The sequence below is a fragment of the Myxine glutinosa genome, chromosome 6, assembly GCF_964187855.1.
Source record: "Myxine glutinosa chromosome 6, kmMyxGlut1.1, whole genome shotgun sequence".
NCBI lineage: Eukaryota > Metazoa > Chordata > Myxini > Myxiniformes > Myxinidae > Myxine > Myxine glutinosa.
In genome coordinates, this window is record NC_136266.1 from 146,524,188 (window position 1) to 146,545,868 (window position 21,681).

Here is a 21,681-nt window from a genome sequence, read left to right on the forward strand (position 1 = left end):
ATGAATGATTATTTAAACAGGGTGAATATGAATGATTATTTAAACAGGGTGAATATTAATGAGTATATAAACAGGGTGAATATCAATGATTATATAAACAGGGTGAATATTAATGATTATATAAACAGTGTGAATATGAATGATTATATAAACACGGTGAATATGAATGATTTATTTAAACAGGTTAATATGAATGATTATATAAACAGGGTGAATATGAATGATTATTTAAACACGGTGAATATGATTGATTATTTAAACAGGGTGAATATGATTGATTATTTAAACAGGGTGAATATGAATGATTATATAAACAGGGTCAATATGAATGATTATTTAAACAGGGTGAATATGATTGATTATTTAAACAGGGTGAATATGAATGATTATTTAAACACGGTGAATATGATTGATTATTTAAACAGGGTGAATATGAATGATTATATAAACAGGGTGAATATGAATGATTATTTAAACACGGTGAATATGATTGATTATTTAAACAGGGTGATTATGATTGATTATTTAAACAGGGTCAATATGAATGATTATTTAAACAGGGTGAATATGATTGATTATTTAAACAGGGTGAATATGAATGATTATTTAAACATGGTGAATATGATTGATTATTTAAACAGGGTGAATATGAATGATTATATAAACAGGGTCAATATGAATGATTATTTAAACAGGGTGAATATGATTGATTATTTAAACAGGGTGAATATGAATGATTATTTAAACACGGTGAATATGATTGATTATTTAAACAGGGTGAATATGAATGATTATTTAAACACGGTGAATATGAATGATTATTTAAACAGGTCAATATGAATGATTATTTAAACAGGGTCAATATGAATGATTATATAAACACGGTGAATATGAATGATTATATAAACAGGGTGAATATGAATGATTATTTAAACAGGGTGAATATGAATGATTTATTTAAACAGGATCAATATGAATGATTATTTAAACAGGTCAATATGAATGATTATTTAAACAGGTCAATATGAATGATTATTTAAACAGGGTCAATATGAATGATTATATAAACACGGTGAATATGAATGATTATATAAACAAGGTGAATATGAATGATTATATAAACACGGTGAATATGAATGATTATTTAAACAGGATCAATATGAATGATTATATAAACAGGGTGAATATTATTGATTATTTAAACAGGTCAATATGAATGATTATATAAACACGGTGAATATGAATGATTATTTAAACAGGATCAATATGAATGATTATATAAACAGGGTGAATATTATTGATTATTTAAACAGGATCAATATGAATGATTATATAAACACGGTGAATATGAATGATTATATAAACAGGGTGAATATGAATGATTATATAAACACGGTGAATATGAATGATTATATAAACAGGGTCAATATGAATGATTATATAAACACGGTGAATATGAATGATTATTTAAACAGGATCAATATGAATGATTATATAAACAGGGTGAATATTATTGATTATTTAAACAGGTCAATATGAATGATTTATTTAAACAGGGTGAATATGAATGATTATTTAAACAGGGTGAATATGAATGATTATTTAAACAGTGTGAATATGATTGATTATTTAAACAGGGTGAATATGAATGATTATATAAACAGGGTGAATATGAATGATTATTTAAACACGGTGAATATGATTGATTATTTAAACAGGGTGATTATGATTGATTATTTAAACAGGGTCAATATGAATGATTATTTAAACAGGGTGAATATGATTGATTATTTAAACAGGGTGAATATGAATGATTATTTAAACATGGTGAATATGATTGATTATTTAAACAGGGTGAATATGAATGATTATATAAACAGGGTGAATATGAATGATTATTTAAACAGGGTGAATATGAATGATTATTTAAACAGGGTGAATATTAATGAGTATATAAACAGGGTGAATATCAATGATTATATAAACAGGGTGAATATTAATGATTATATAAACAGTGTGAATATGAATGATTATATAAACACGGTGAATATGAATGATTATTTAAACAGGTTAATATGAATGATTATATAAACAGGGTGAATATGAATGATTATTTAAACACGGTGAATATGATTGATTATTTAAACAGGGTGAATATGATTGATTATTTAAACAGGGTGAATATGAATGATTATATAAACAGGGTCAATATGAATGATTATTTAAACAGGGTGAATATGATTGATTATTTAAACAGGGTGAATATGAATGATTATTTAAACACGGTGAATATGATTGATTATTTAAACAGGGTGAATATGAATGATTATATAAACAGGGTGAATATGAATGATTTATTTAAACACGGTGAATATGATTGATTATTTAAACAGGGTGATTATGATTGATTTATTTAAACAGGGTGAATATGAATGATTATTTAAACATGGTGAATATGATTGATTATTTAAACAGGGTGAATATGAATGATTATATAAACAGGGTCAATATGAATGATTATTTAAACAGGGTGAATATGATTGATTATTTAAACAGGGTGAATATGAATGATTATTTAAACACGGTGAATATGATTGATTATTTAAACAGGGTGAATATGAATGATTATTTAAACACGGTGAATATGAATGATTATTTAAACAGGTCAATATGAATGATTATTTAAACAGGGTCAATATGAATGATTATATAAACACGGTGAATATGAATGATTATTTAAACAGGGTGAATATGAATGATTATTCAAACAGGATCAATATGAATGATTATTTAAACAGGTCAATATGAATGATTATTTAAACAGGTCAATATGAATGATTATTTAAACAGGGTCAATATGAATGATTATATAAACACGGTGAATATGAATGATTATATAAACAAGGTGAATATGAATGATTATATAAACACGGTGAATATGAATGATTATTTAAACAGGATCAATATGAATGATTATATAAACAGGGTGAATATTATTGATTATTTAAACAGGTCAATATGAATGATTATATAAACACGGTGAATATGAATGATTATTTAAACAGGATCAATATGAATGATTATATAAACAGGGTGAATATTATTGATTATTTAAACAGGATCAATATGAATGATTATATAAACACGGTGAATATGAATGATTATATAAACAGGGTGAATATGAATGATTATATAAACACGGTGAATATGAATGATTATATAAACAGGGTCAATATGAATGATTATATAAACACGGTGAATATGAATGATTGTTTAAACAGGATCAATATGAATGATTATATAAACAGGGTGAATATTATTGATTATTTAAATAGGTCAATATGAATGATTATTTAAACAGGGTGAATATGAATGATTATTTAAACAGGGTGAATATGAATGATTATTTAAACAGTGTGAATATGAATGATGATATAAACAGGGTGAATATGAATGATTATTTAAACAGGGTGAATATGAATGATTATTTAAACAGTGTGAATATGAATGATTATTTAAACAGGGTGAATATGAATGATTATTTAAACAGGATCAATATGAATGATTATTTAAACAGGTCAATATGAATGATTATTTAAACAGGGTCAATATGAATGATTATTTAAACAGGGTGAATATGAATGATTATTTAAACAGGATCAATATGAATGATTATTTAAACAGGTCAATATGAATGATTATTTAAACAGGATCAATATGAATGATTATTTAAACAGGTCAATATGAATGATTATTTAAACAGTGTGAATATGAATGATTATTTAAACAGGGTGAATCTGAATGATTATTTAAACAGGGTGAATATGAATGATTATTTAAACAGGGTGAATATGAATGATTATTTAAACAGTGTGAATATGAATGATTATTTAAACAGGGTGAATATGAATGATTATATAAACAGGGTGAATATGAATGATTATATAAACAGGGTGAATCTGAATGATTATATAAACAGGGTGAATATGAATGATTATATAAACAGGGTGAATATGAATGATTATATAAACAGGGTGAATATGAATGATTATTTAAACAGGGTGAATATGAATGATTATTTAAACAGGGTGAATATGAATGATTATATAAACAGGGTGAATATGAATGATTATATAAACAGGGTGAATCTGAATGATTATATAAACAGGGTGAATATGAATGATTATATAAACAGGGTGAATATGAATGATTATATAAACAGTGTGAATATGAATGATTATTTAAACAGGGTCAATATGAATGATTATTTAAACAGGGTGAATATGAATGATTATTTAAACAGGGTGAATATGAATGATTATATAAACAGGGTGAATATGAATGATTATTTAAACAGGGTGAATATGAATGATTATATAAACAGGTTAATATGAATAATTATTTAAACAGTGTGAATATGAATGATTATTTAAACAGCGTCAATATGAATGATTATTTAAACAGGGTGAATATGAATGATTATTTAAACAGGGTGAATATGAATGATTATATAAACAGGTTAATATGAATGATTATTTAAACAGGGTGAATATGAATGATTATATAAACATGTTAATATGAATGATTATTTAAACAGGGTGAATATGAATGATTATTTAAACAGGGTGAATATGAATGATTATTTAAACAGGGTGAATATGAATGATTATTTAAACAGCGTCAATATGAATGATTATTTAAACAGGGTGAATATGAATGATTATATAAACAGGGTGAATATGAATGATTATTTAAACAGGGTGAATATGAATGATTATTTAAACAGCGTCAATATGAATGATTATTTAAACCGTCAATATGAATGATTATTTAAACAGGGTGAATATGAATGATTATTTAAACAGCGTCAATATGAATGATTATTTAAACATGGTGAATATGAATGATTATATAAACAGGTTAATATGAATGATTATTTAAACAGGGTGAATATGATTGATTATATAAACAGGTTAATATGAATGATTATTTAAACAGGGTGAATATGAATGATTATTTAAACAGGGTGAATATGAATGATTATTTAAACAGTGTGAATATGAATGATTATTTAAACACGGTGAATATGAATGATTATTTAAACAGTGTGAATATGAATGATGATTTAAACAGGGTGAATATGAATGATTATTTAAACAGTGTCAATATGAATGATTATTTAAACACGGTGAATATGAATGATTATTTAAACAGGGTGAATATAAATGATTATTTAAACACGGTGAATATGAATGATTATATAAACTCGGTGAATATGAATGATTATTTAAACAGGGTGAATATGAATGATTATTTAAACAGTGTGAATATGAATGATTATTTAAACACGGTGAATATGAATGATTATTTAAACAGTGTCAGTATGAATGATTATTTAAACACGGTGAATATGAATGATTATTTAAACAGTGTCAATATGAATGATTATTTAAACAGCGTCAATATGAATGATTATTTAAACAGTGTCAATATGAATGATTATTTAAACAGCGTCAATATGAATGATTATTTAAACAGGGTGAATATGAATGATTATTTAAACAGGGTGAATATTAATGATTATATAAACAGGGTGAATATTAATGATTATTTAAACAGGGTGAATATGAATGATTATTTAAACAGGGTGAATATTAATGATTATTTAAACAGGGTGAATATGAATGATTATTTAAACAGTGTGAATATGAATGATTATATAAACAGGGTGAATATTAATGATTATATAAACAGGGTGAATATTAATGATTATTTAAACAGTGTGAATATGAATGATTATATAAACAGGGTGAATATGAATGATTATATAAACAGGGTGAATCTGAATGATTATTTAAACATGGTGAATATGAATGATTATTTAAACAGGGTGAATATGAATGATTATATAAACAGTGTGAATATGAATGATTATATAAACAGTGTGAATATGAATGATTATATAAACAGGGTGAATATGAATGATGATATAAACAGGGTGAATATGAATGATTATTTAAACAGGGTGAATATGAATGATTATTTAAACAGTGTGAATATGAATGATTATATAAACAGGGTGAATATGAATGATTATATAAACAGGGTGAATCTGAATGATTATTTAAACATGGTGAATATGAATGATTATATAAACAGGGTGAATATGAATGATTATATAAACAGGGTGAATATGAATGATTATATAAACAGGGTGAATCTGAATGATTATTTAAACACGGTGAATATGAATGATTATATAAACAGGGTGAATATGAATGATTATATAAACAGGGTGAATATGAATGATTATTTAAACAGGTTAATATGAATGATTATTTAAACAGGGTGAATATGAATGATTATTTAAACACGGTGAATATGAATGATTATATAAACACGGTGAATATGAATGATTATATAAACAGGGTGAATATGAATGATTATTTAAACAGTGTCAATATGAATGATTATTTAAACAGTGTCAATATGAATGATTATTTAAACAGCGTCAATATGAATGATTATTTAAACAGGGTGAATATGAATGATTATTTAAACAGGGTGAATATGAATGATTATTTAAACATTGTGAATATGAATGATTATTTAAACAGCATCAATATGAATGATTGTTTAAACAGGGTGAATATGAATGATTATTTAAACAGGGTGAATATTAATGATTATATAAACAGGGTGAATATTAATGATTATTTAAACAGGGTGAATATGAATGATTATTTAAACAGGGTGAATATGAATGATTATATAAACAGGGTGAATATGAATGATTAGAAAACAGGGTGAATCTGAATGATTATTTAAACAGTGTCAATATGAATGATTATATAAACAGGGTGAATATGAATGATTATTTAAACAGTGTGAATATGAATGATTATATAAACAGGGTGAATATGAATGATTATATAAACAGGGTGAATCTGAATGATTATTTAAACAGTGTCAATATGAATGATTATTTAAACAGCGTCAATATGAATGATTATTTAAACAGGGTGAATATGAATGATTATTTAAACAGGGTGAATATGAATGATTATTTAAACAGTGTGAATATGAATGATTATTTAAACAGCATCAATATGAATGATTATTTAAACAGGGTGAATATTGTTACAGACGCGGCTTTAGATGTTATATTGACCGAGCGGTGGTGTATTTAACCGCGTCCGAACAGTTACTCCCCGATTAGAGCCCGATTCCACCCGACGTTGACCAGATCGCCCCACAGATATTCAATCGGGAAACCTCTAAAGCGACCGGAAGAGAATGAAAAAGAAGAAGAAGAAGAGTACGGAGGAAGAACAGATTTATTATACACACACAGCAATGGATGGAAGAAGCAGTAACACAGCGAATCGTTAACTTACACTATTCATTTTTACTTAACCCCAAGACAACGAGCAGGACAGGACGTTCACACTTACACAGGGGATAATGCAGGCAGGTAGGGCTTGAGGTGGATTGCTTGAGAGGGAGGCAAAGTCGGGAGGCAGCAGCTCGCAATTCCTCGCGGTTTTGGCGGGAAACCCTCCGTCGTGTATCCGCTGCGGTAGACGTCACGCGCTGGCTCGGCACACCTGCTCCTCTTCTTGTGGTGGAGCCGTCTCCCTCCTTTCAGCGCGTCTCTCCAAAGCTGGTTTCCTTGCCGAGTACCTCTCCTCTTTGGCTTGGAGCGTTTCGCATCTCACCGCTCCTCTTGGTGCAGCCTCTTTGCTCATCTCCCAGGGTCATCTCCCAAGGCCTCTGGTAAAGCAGTCCCTTACAGTCGCTTTTATCACCTCGGGCGAAATCAAGCCGCCGGCTCCGAGGGCACGCCTACCGGGTCGCTCACCGCGGTGTTGATTGGCTGTTAGGGCTGGTTCACTCCTTCCCTCTTATGACGAGGTGGAGACACGCCTTTCTTCCCCAACCCTACCTCGTGGCCAATGGTGGTTGAAGAAAACCGCCCAAAATGCGGAAGGCAATTGGAAGGGAGGTTTTTTGGGGAAATTGGAAGGGCCTACGCTTATTTTGTTTGATACAATGCAAAGTCAATCTAGTGGGAAACACATATTTAGCCTACATGGAATAAGGAAATACACTATTTAAAAGATATATCGTGACCTGCGTGTAAGTTTCATGGAATTAACTAGGAGGCCGACTGCGATCATTATTTACATTAACAGGGTGTTACCGTACTTTTGTAACGTTCACATTGTAACGTTTCCACATTCGTTACAATATGAATGATTATTTAAACAGGGTGAATATTAATGATTATATAAACAGGGTGAATATTAATGATTATTTAAACAGGGTGAATATGAATGATTATTTAAACAGGGTGAATATTAATGATTATTTAAACAGGGTGAATATGAATGATTATATAAACAGGGTGAATATGAATGATTATATAAACAGGGTGAATCTGAATGATTATATAAACAGGTTAATATGAATGATTATTTAAACAGGGTGAATATGAATGATTATTTAAACAGGGTGAATATGAATGATTATTTAAACAGTGTGAATATGAATGATTATATAAACAGGGTGAATATGAATGATTATATAAACAGGGTGAATATGAATGATTATATAAACAGGGTGAATATGAATGATTATTTAATCAGGGTGAATATGAATGATTATATAAACAGGGTGAATATGAATGATTATTTAAACAGGGTGAATATGAATGATTATATAAACAGGGTGAATATGAATGATTATTTAAACAGGGTGAATATGAATGATTATTTAAACACGGTGAATATGAATGATTATTTAAACAGGGTGAATATGAATGATTATATAAACAGGGTGAATATGAATGATTATTTAAACAGGGTGAATATGAATGATTATATAAACAGGGTGAATATGAATGATTATATAAACAGGGTGAATATGAATGATTATTTAAACAGGGTGAATATGAATGATTATTTAAACAGGGTGAATATGAATGATTATTTAAACACGGTGAATATGAATGATTATTTAAACAGGGTGAATAGGAATGATTATATAAACAGGGTGAATATGAATGATTTTATAAACACGGTGAATATGAATGATTATATAAACAGGGTGAATATGAATGATTATTTAAACAGGGTGAATATGAATGATTATGTAAACACGGTGAATATGAATGATTATTATTTAAACACGGTGAATATGAATGATTATTTAAACAGGGTGAATAGGAATGATTATATAAACAGGGTGAATATGAATGATTATATAAACACGGTGAATATGAATGATTATATAAACAGGGTGAATATGAATGATTATTTAAACAGGGTGAATATGAATGATTATATAAACACGGTGAATATGAATGATTATATAAACAGGGTGAATATGAATGATTATATAAACACGGTGAATATGAATGATTAATTATTTAAACAGGGTGAATATGAATCATTATTTAAACAGGGTGAATATGAATGATTATATAAACAAGGTGAATATGAATGATTATTTAAACACGGTGAATATGAATGATTATATAAACAGGGTGAATATGAATGATTATATAAACAGGGTGAATATGAATGATTATTTAAACAGGGTGAATATTAATGATTATATAAACAGGGTGAATATGAATGATTATATAAACAGGGTGAATATGAATGATTATTTAAACATGTTAATATGAATGATTATTTAAACAGGATCAATATGAATGATTATTTAAACAGGGTGAATATGAATGATTATTTAAACAGGATCAATATGAATGATTATTTAAACAGGGTGAATATGAATGATTATTTAAACAGGGTCAATATGAATGATTATTTAAACAGGGTGAATATGAATGATTATATAAACACGGTGAATATGAATGATTATTTAAACAGGGTGAATATGAATGATTATATAAACAGGGTGAATATGAATGATTATTTAAACATGTTAATATGAATGATTATTTAAACAGGATCAATATGAATGATTATTTAAACAGGGTGAATATGAATGATTATTTAAACAGGATCAATATGAATGATTATTTAAACAGGGTGAATATGAATGATTATTTAAACAGGGTGAATATGAATGATTATATTTAAACAGGATCAATATGAATGATTATTTAAACAGGGTGAATATGAATGATTATTTAAACAGGGTCAATATGAATGATTATTTAAACAGGGTGAATATGAATGATTATTTAAACAGGGTGAATATGAATGATTATTTAAACAGGGTGAATATGAATGATTATTTAAACAGCGTCAATATGAATGATTATTTAAACAGGGTGAATATGAATGATTATATAAACAGGGTGAATATGAATGATTATTTAAACAGGGTGAATATGAATGATTATTTAAACAGCGTCAATATGAATGATTATTTAAACCGTCAATATGAATGATTATTTAAACAGGGTGAATATGAATGATTATTTAAACAGCGTCAATATGAATGATTATTTAAACACGGTGAATATGAATGATTATATAAACAGGTTAATATGAATGATTATTTAAACAGGGTGAATATGAATGATTATATAAACAGGTTAATATGAATGATTATTTAAACAGGGTGAATATGAATGATTATTTAAACAGGGTGAATATGAATGATTATTTAAACAGTGTGAATATGAATGATTATTTAAACACGGTGAATATGAATGATTATTTAAACAGTGTGAATATGAATGATTATTTAAACAGGGTGAATATGAATGATTATTTAAACAGTGTCAATATGAATGATTATTTAAACATGGTGAATATGAATGATTATTTAAACAGGGTGAATATAAATGATTATTTAAACACGGTGAATATGAATGATTATATAAACACGGTGAATATGAATGATTATTTAAACAGGGTGAATATGAATGATTATTTAAACAGTGTGAATATGAATGATTATTTAAACACGGTGAATATGAATGATTATTTAAACAGTGTCAGTATGAATGATTATTTAAACACGGTGAATATGAATGATTATTTAAACAGTGTCAATATGAATGATTATTTAAACAGCGTCAATATGAATGATTATTTAAACAGTGTGAATATGAATGATTATTTAAACAGCATCAATCTGAATGATTATTTAAACAGGGTGAATATGAATGATTATTTAAACAGGGTGAATATTAATGATTATATAAACAGGGTGAATATTAATGATTATTTAAACAGGGTGAATATGAATGATTATTTAAACAGGGTGAATATTAATGATTATTTAAACAGGGTGAATATGAATGATTATTTAAACAGTGTGAATATGAATGATTATATAAACAGGGTGAATATTAATGATTATATAAACAGGGTGAATATTAATGATTATTTAAACAGTGTGAATATGAATGATTATATAAACAGGGTGAATATGAATGATTATATAAACAGGGTGAATCTGAATGATTATTTAAACACGGTGAATATGAATGATTATTTAAACAGGGTGAATATGAATGATTATATAAACAGTGTGAATATGAATGATTATATAAACAGTGTGAATATGAATGATTATATAAACAGGGTGAATATGAATGATTATATAAACAGGGTGAATATGAATGATTATTTAAACAGGGTGAATATGAATGATTATTTAAACAGTGTGAATATGAATGATTATATAAACAGGGTGAATATGAATGATTATATAAACAGGGTGAATCTGAATGATTATTTAAACACGGTGAATATGAATGATTATATAAACAGGGTGAATATGAATGATTATATAAACAGGGTGAATATGAATGATTATTTAAACAGGTTAATATGAATGATTATTTAAACAGGGTGAATATGAATGATTATTTAAACACGGTGAATATGAATGATTATATAAACACGGTGAATATGAATGATTATATAAACAGGGTGAATATGAATGATTATTTAAACAGTGTGAATATGAATGATTATATAAACAGGGTGAATATGAATGATTATTTAAACAGTGTCAATATGAATGATTATTTAAACACGGTGAATATGAATGATTATTTAAACAGTGTCAATATGAATGATTATTTAAACAGTGTCAATATGAATGATTATTTAAACAGCGTCAATATGAATGATTATTTAAACAGGGTGAATATGAATGATTATTTAAACAGGGTGAATATGAATGATTATTTAAACAGTGTGAATATGAATGATTATTTAAACAGCATCAATATGAATGATTATTTAAACAGGGTGAATATGAATGATTATTTAAACAGGGTGAATATTAATGATTATATAAACAGGGTGAATATTAATGATTATTTAAACAGGGTGAATATGAATGATTATTTAAACAGGGTGAATATTAATGATTATTTAAACAGGGTGAATATGAATGATTATATAAACAGGGTGAATATGAATGATTATATAAACAGTGTGAATATGAATGATTATATAAACAGGGTGAATCTGAATGATTATATAAACAGGGTGAATATGAATGATTATTTAAACAGGGTGAATATGAATGATTATTTAAACAGGGTGAATATGAATGATTATATAAACAGGGTGAATATGAATGATTATATAAACAGGGTGAATCTGAATGATTATTTAAACAGCGTCAATATGAATGATTATATAAACAGGGTGAATATGAATGATTATTTAAACAGTGTGAATATGAATGATTATATAAACAGGGTGAATATGAATGATTATATAAACAGGGTGAATCTGAATGATTATTTAAACAGTGTCAATATGAATGATTATTTAAACAGCGTCAATATGAATGATTATTTAAACAGGGTGAATATGAATGATTATTTAAACAGGGTGAATATGAATGATTATTTAAACAGTGTGAATATGAATGATTATTTAAACAGCATCAATATGAATGATTATTTAAACAGGGTGAATATGAATGATTATTTAAACAGGGTGAATATTAATGATTATATAAACAGGGTGAATATTAATGATTATTTAAACAGGGTGAATATGAATGATTATTTAAACAGGGTGAATATTAATGATTATTTAAACAGGGTGAATATGAATGATTATATAAACAGGGTGAATATGAATGATTATATAAACAGTGTGAATATGAATGATTATATAAACAGGGTGAATCTGAATGATTATATAAACAGGTTAATATGAATGATTATTTAAACAGGGTGAATATGAATGATTATTTAAACAGGGTGAATATGAATGATTATTTAAACAGTGTGAATATGAATGATTATATAAACAGGGTGAATATGAATGATTATATAAACAGGGTGAATATGAATGATTATATAAACAGGGTGAATATGAATGATTATTTAAACAGGGTGAATATGAATGATTATATAAACAGGGTGAATATGAATGATTATTTAAACAGGGTGAATATGAATGATTATATAAACAGGGTGAATATGAATGATTATTTAAACAGGGTGAATATGAATGATTATTTAAACACGGTGAATATGAATGATTATTTAAACAGGGTGAATATGAATGATTATATAAACAGGGTGAATATGAATGATTATTTAAACAGGGTGAATATGAATGATTATATAAACAGGGTGAATATGAATGATTATATAAACAGGGTGAATATGAATGATTATTTAAACAGGGTGAATATGAATGATTATTTAAACAGGGTGAATATGAATGATTATTTAAACACGGTGAATATGAATGATTATTTAAACAGGGTGAATAGGAATGATTATATAAACAGGGTGAATATGAATGATTATATAAACACGGTGAATATGAATGATTATATAAACAGGGTGAATATGAATGATTATTTAAACAGGGTGAATATGAATGATTATATAAACACGGTGAATATGAATGATTATTTAAACACGGTGAATATGAATGATTATTTAAACAGGGTGAATAGGAATGATTATATAAACAGGGTGAATATGAATGATTATATAAACACGGTGAATATGAATGATTATATAAACAGGGTGAATATGAATGATTATTTAAACAGGGTGAATATGAATGATTATATAAACACGGTGAATATGAATGATTATATAAACACGGTGAATATGAATGATTATATAAACACGGTGAATATGAATGATTATTTAAACAGGGTGAATATGAATGATTATTTAAACAGGGTGAATATGAATGATTATATAAACACGGTGAATATGAATGATTATTTAAACACGGTGAATATGAATGATTATATAAACAGGGTGAATATGAATGATTATATAAACAGGGTGAATATGAATGATTTATTTAAACAGGGTGAATATTAATGATTATATAAACAGGGTGAATATGAATGATTATATAAACAGGGTGAATATGAATGATTATTTAAACATGTTAATATGAATGATTATTTAAACAGGATCAATATGAATGATTATTTAAACAGGGTGAATATGAATGATTATTTAAACAGGATCAATATGAATGATTATTTAAACAGGGTGAATATGAATGATTATTTAAACAGGGTCAATATGAATGATTATTTAAACAGGGTGAATATGAATGATTATATAAACACGGTGAATATGAATGATTATTTAAACAGGGTGAATATGAATGATTATATAAACAGGGTGAATATGAATGATTATTTAAACATGTTAATATGAATGATTATTTAAACAGGATCAATATGAATGATTATTTAAACAGGGTGAATATGAATGATTATTTAAACAGGGTCAATATGAATGATTATTTAAACAGGGTGAATATGAATGATTATTTAAACAGGGTGAATATGAATGATTATTTAAACAAGGTCAATATGAATGATTATTTAAACAGGGTGAATATGAATGATTATTTAAACAGGGTCAATATGAATGATTATTTAAACAGGGTCAATATGAATGATTATTTAAACATGTTAATATGAATGATTATTTAAACAGGGTCAATATGAATGATTATTTAAACAGGGTCAATATGAATGATTATTTAAACAGGGTCAATATGAATGATTATTTAAACAGGGTGAATATGAATGATTATTTAAACAGGGTGAATATGAATGATTATTTAAACAAGGTCAATATGAATGATTATTTAAACAGGGTGAATATGAATGATTATTTAAACAGGGTCAATATGAATGATTATTTAAACAGGGTCAATATGAATGATTATTTAAACAGGGTCAATATGAATGATTATTTAAACAGGGTCAATATGAATGATTATTTAAACAGGGTCAATATGAATGATTATTTAAACAAGGTCAATATGAATGATTATTTAAACAGGGTGAATATGAATGATTATTTAAACAGGGTGAATATGAATGATTATATAAATAGGGTGAATATGAATGATTATTTAAACATGTTAATATGAATGATTATTTAAACAGGATCAATATGAATGATTATTTAAACAGGGTGAATATGAATGATTATTTAAACAGGGTCAATATGAATGATTATTTAAACAGGGTGAATATGAATGATTATTTAAACAGGGTGAATATGAATGATTATTTAAACAAGGTCAATATGAATGATTATTTAAACAGGGTGAATATGAATGATTATTTAAACAGGGTCAATATGAATGATTATTTAAACAGGGTCAATATGAATGATTATTTAAACAGGGTCAATATGAATGATTATTTAAACAGGGTCAATATGAATGATTATTTAAACAGGGTCAATATGAATGATTATTTAAACAGGGTCAATATGAATGATTATTTAAACAGGGTCAATATGAATGATTATTTAAACAGGGTCAATATGAATGATTATTTAAACAGGTTAATATGAATGATTATTTAAACAGGGTCAATATGAATGATTATTTAAACAGGGTCAATATGAATGATTATTTAAACAGGGTCAATATGATTGATTATTTAAACAGGGTCAATATGAATGATTATTTAAACAGGGTCAATATGAATGATTATTTAAACAGGGTCAATATGAATGATTATTTAAACAGGTCAATATGAATGATTATTTAAACAGGGTCAATATGAATGATTATTTAAACAGGGTCAATATGAATGATTATTTAAACAGGGTCAATATGAATGATTATTTAAACAGGGTCAATATGAATGATTATTTAAACAGGTTAATATGAATGATTATTTAAACAGGGTCAATATGAATGATTATTTAAACAGGGTCAATATGAATGATTATTTAAACAGGGTCAATATGAATGATTATTTAAACAGGGTCAATATGAATGATTATATAAACAGGGTGAATATGAATGATTATATAAACACGGTGAATATGAATGATTATATAAACAGGGTGAATATGAATGATTATATAAACACGGTGAATATGAATGATTATATAAACACGGTGAATATGAATGATTATTTAAACAGGGTGAATATGAATGATTATATAAACACGGTGAATATGAATGATTATTTAAACAGGGTGAATATGAATGATTATATAAACACGGTGAATATGAATGATTATTTAAACAGGGTGAATATGAATGATTATATAAACAGGGTGAATATGAATGATTATATAAACAGGGTGAATATGAATGATTATTTAAACATGTTAATATGAATGATTATTTAAACACGGTGAATATGAATGATTATATAAACACGGTGAATATGAATGATTATATAAACAGGGTGAATATGAATGATTATATAAACACGGTGAATATGAATGATTATATAAACAGGGTGAATATGAATGATTATATAAACACGGTGAGTATGAATGATTATTTAAATAGGGTGAATATGAATGATTATATAAACACGGTGAATATGAATGATTATTTAAACATGTTAATATGAATGATTATATAAACACGGTGAATATGAATGATTTTATAAACACGGTGAATATGAATGATTATATAAACAGGGTGAATATGAATGATTATTTAAACAGGGTGAATATGAATGATTATATAAACACGGTGAATATGAATGATTATTTAAACAGGGTGAATATGAATGATTATTTAAACAGGATCAATATGAATGATTATTTAAACAGGGTGAATATGAATGATTATTTAAACAGGGTGAATATGAATGATTATATAAACACGGTGAATATGAATGATTATTTAAACAGGGTGAATATGAATGATTATATAAACAGGGTGAATATGAATGATTATATAAACACGGTGAATATGAATGATTATATAAACAGGGTGAATATGAATGATTATTTAAACAGGGTGAATATGAATGATTATATAAACACGGTGAATATGAATGATTATTTAAACAGGGTGAATATGAATGATTATTTAAACAGGGTGAATATGAATGATTATATAAACACGGTGAATATGAATGATTATATAAACAGGGTGAATATGAATGATTATTTAAACAGGGTGAATATGAATGATTATATAAACACGATGAATATGAATGATTATTTAAACAGGGTGAATATGAATGATTATTTAAACAGGATCAATATGAATGATTATTTAAACAGGGTGAATATGAATGATTATTTAAACAGGGTCAATATGAATGATTATTTAAACAGGATCAATATGAATGATTATATAAACAGGGTGAATATGAATGATTATTTAAACAGGGTGAATATGATTTGATTATTTAAACAGGTCAATATGAATGATTATTTAAACAGGGTCAATATGAATGATTATTTAAACAGTGTGAATATGAATGATTATATAAACAGGGTGAATATGAATGATTATATAAACAGGGTGAATCTGAATGATTATTTAAACACGGTGAATATGAATGATTATATAAACAGGGTGAATATGAATGATTATATAAACAGGGTGAATATGAATGATTATTTAAACAGGTTAATATGAATGATTATTTAAACAGGGTGAATATGAATGATTATTTAAACACGGTGAATATGAATGATTATATAAACACGGTGAATATGAATGATTATATAAACAGGGTGAATATGAATGATTATTTAAACAGTGTGAATATGAATGATTATATAAACAGGGTGAATATGAATGATTATTTAAACAGTGTCAATATGAATGATTATTTAAACACGGTGAATATGAATGATTATTTAAACAGTGTCAATATGAATGATTATTTAAACAGTGTCAATATGAATGATTATTTAAACAGCGTCAATATGAATGATTATTTAAACAGGGTGAATATGAATGATTATTTAAACAGGGTGAATATGAATGATTATTTAAACAGTGTGAATATGAATGATTATTTAAACAGCATCAATATGAATGATTATTTAAACAGGGTGAATATGAATGATTATTTAAACAGGGTGAATATTAATGATTATATAAACAGGGTGAATATTAATGATTATTTAAACAGGGTGAATATGAATGATTATTTAAACAGGGTGAATATTAATGATTATTTAAACAGGGTGAATATGAATGATTATATAAACAGGGTGAATATGAATGATTATATAAACAGTGTGAATATGAATGATTATATAAACAGGGTGAATCTGAATGATTATATAAACAGGGTGAATATGAATGATTATTTAAACAGGGTGAATATGAATGATTATTTAAACAGGGTGAATATGAATGATTATATAAACAGGGTGAATATGAATGATTATATAAACAGGGTGAATCTGAATGATTATTTAAACAGCGTCAATATGAATGATTATATAAACAGGGTGAATATGAATGATTATTTAAACAGTGTGAATATGAATGATTATATAAACAGGGTGAATATGAATGATTATATAAACAGGGTGAATCTGAATGATTATTTAAACAGTGTCAATATGAATGATTATTTAAACAGCGTCAATATGAATGATTATTTAAACAGGGTGAATATGAATGATTATTTAAACAGGGTGAATATGAATGATTATTTAAACAGTGTGAATATGAATGATTATTTAAACAGCATCAATATGAATGATTATTTAAACAGGGTGAATATGAATGATTATTTAAACAGGGTGAATATTAATGATTATATAAACAGGGTGAATATTAATGATTATTTAAACAGGGTGAATATGAATGATTATTTAAACAGGGTGAATATTAATGATTATTTAAACAGGGTGAATATGAATGATTATATAAACAGGGTGAATATGAATGATTATATAAACAGTGTGAATATGAATGATTATATAAACAGGGTGAATCTGAATGATTAATTATATAAACAGGTTAATATGAATGATTATTTAAACAGGGTGAATATGAATGATTATTTAAACAGGGTGAATATGAATGATTATTTAAACAGTGTGAATATGAATGATTATATAAACAGGGTGAATATGAATGATTATATAAACAGGGTGAATATGAATGATTATATAAACAGGGTGAATATGAATGATTATTTAAACAGGGTGAATATGAATGATTATATAAACAGGGTGAATATGAATGATTATTTAAACAGGGTGAATATGAATGATTATATAAACAGGGTGAATATGAATGATTATTTAAACAGGGTGAATATGAATGATTATTTAAACACGGTGAATATGAATGATTATTTAAACAGGGTGAATATGAATGATTATATAAACAGGGTGAATATGAATGATTATTTAAACAGGGTGAATATGAATGATTATATAAACAGGGTGAATATGAATGATTATATAAACAGGGTGAATATGAATGATTATTTAAACAGGGTGAATATGAATGATTATTTAAACAGGGTGAATATGAATGATTATTTAAACACGGTGAATATGAATGATTATTTAAACAGGGTGAATAGGAATGATTATATAAACAGGGTGAATATGAATGATTATATAAACACGGTGAATATGAATGATTATATAAACAGGGTGAATATGAATGATTATTTAAACAGGGTGAATATGAATGATTATATAAACACGGTGAATATGAATGATTATTTAAACACGGTGAATATGAATGATTATTTAAACAGGGTGAATAGGAATGATTATATAAACAGGGTGAATATGAATGATTATATAAACACGGTGAATATGAATGATTATATAAACAGGGTGAATATGAATGATTATTTAAACAGGGTGAATATGAATGATTATATAAACACGGTGAATATGAATGATTATATAAACACGGTGAATATGAATGATTATATAAACACGGTGAATATGAATGATTATTTAAACAGGGTGAATATGAATGATTATTTAAACAGGGTGAATATGAATGATTATATAAACACGGTGAATATGAATGATTATTTAAACACGGTGAATATGAATGATTATATAAACAGGGTGAATATGAATGATTATATAAACAGGGTGAATATGAATGATTTATTTAAACAGGGTGAATATTAATGATTATATAAACAGGGTGAATATGAATGATTATATAAACAGGGTGAATATGAATGATTATTTAAACATGTTAATATGAATGATTATTTAAACAGGATCAATATGAATGATTATTTAAACAGGGTGAATATGAATGATTATTTAAACAGGATCAATATGAATGATTATTTAAACAGGGTGAATATGAATGATTATTTAAACAGGGTCAATATGAATGATTATTTAAACAGGGTGAATATGAATGATTATATAAACACGGTGAATATGAATGATTATTTAAACAGGGTGAATATGAATGATTATATAAACAGGGTGAATATGAATGATTATTTAAACATGTTAATATGAATGATTATTTAAACAGGATCAATATGAATGATTATTTAAACAGGGTGAATATGAATGATTATTTAAACAGGGTCAATATGAATGATTATTTAAACAGGGTGAATATGAATGATTATTTAAACAGGGTGAATATGAATGATTATTTAAACAAGGTCAATATGAATGATTATTTAAACAGGGTGAATATGAATGATTATTTAAACAGGGTCAATATGAATGATTATTTAAACAGGGTCAATATGAATGATTATTTAAACATGTTAATATGAATGATTATTTAAACAGGGTCAATATGAATGATTATTTAAACAGGGTCAATATGAATGATTATTTAAACAGGGTCAATATGAATGATTATTTAAACAGGGTGAATATGAATGATTATTTAAACAGGGTGAATATGAATGATTATTTAAACAAGGTCAATATGAATGATTATTTAAACAGGGTGAATATGAATGATTATTTAAACAGGGTCAATATGAATGATTATTTAAACAGGGTCAATATGAATGATTATTTAAACAGGGTCAATATGAATGATTATTTAAACAGGGTCAATATGAATGATTATTTAAACAGGGTCAATATGAATGATTATTTAAACAAGGTCAATATGAATGATTATTTAAACAGGGTGAATATGAATGATTATTTAAACAGGGTGAATATGAATGATTATATAAATAGGGTGAATATGAATGATTATTTAAACATGTTAATATGAATGATTATTTAAACAGGATCAATATGAATGATTATTTAAACAGGGTGAATATGAATGATTATTTAAACAGGGTCAATATGAATGATTATTTAAACAGGGTGAATATGAATGATTATTTAAACAGGGTGAATATGAATGATTATTTAAACAAGGTCAATATGAATGATTATTTAAACAGGGTGAATATGAATGATTATTTAAACAGGGTCAATATGAATGATTATTTAAACAGGGTCAATATGAATGATTATTTAAACAG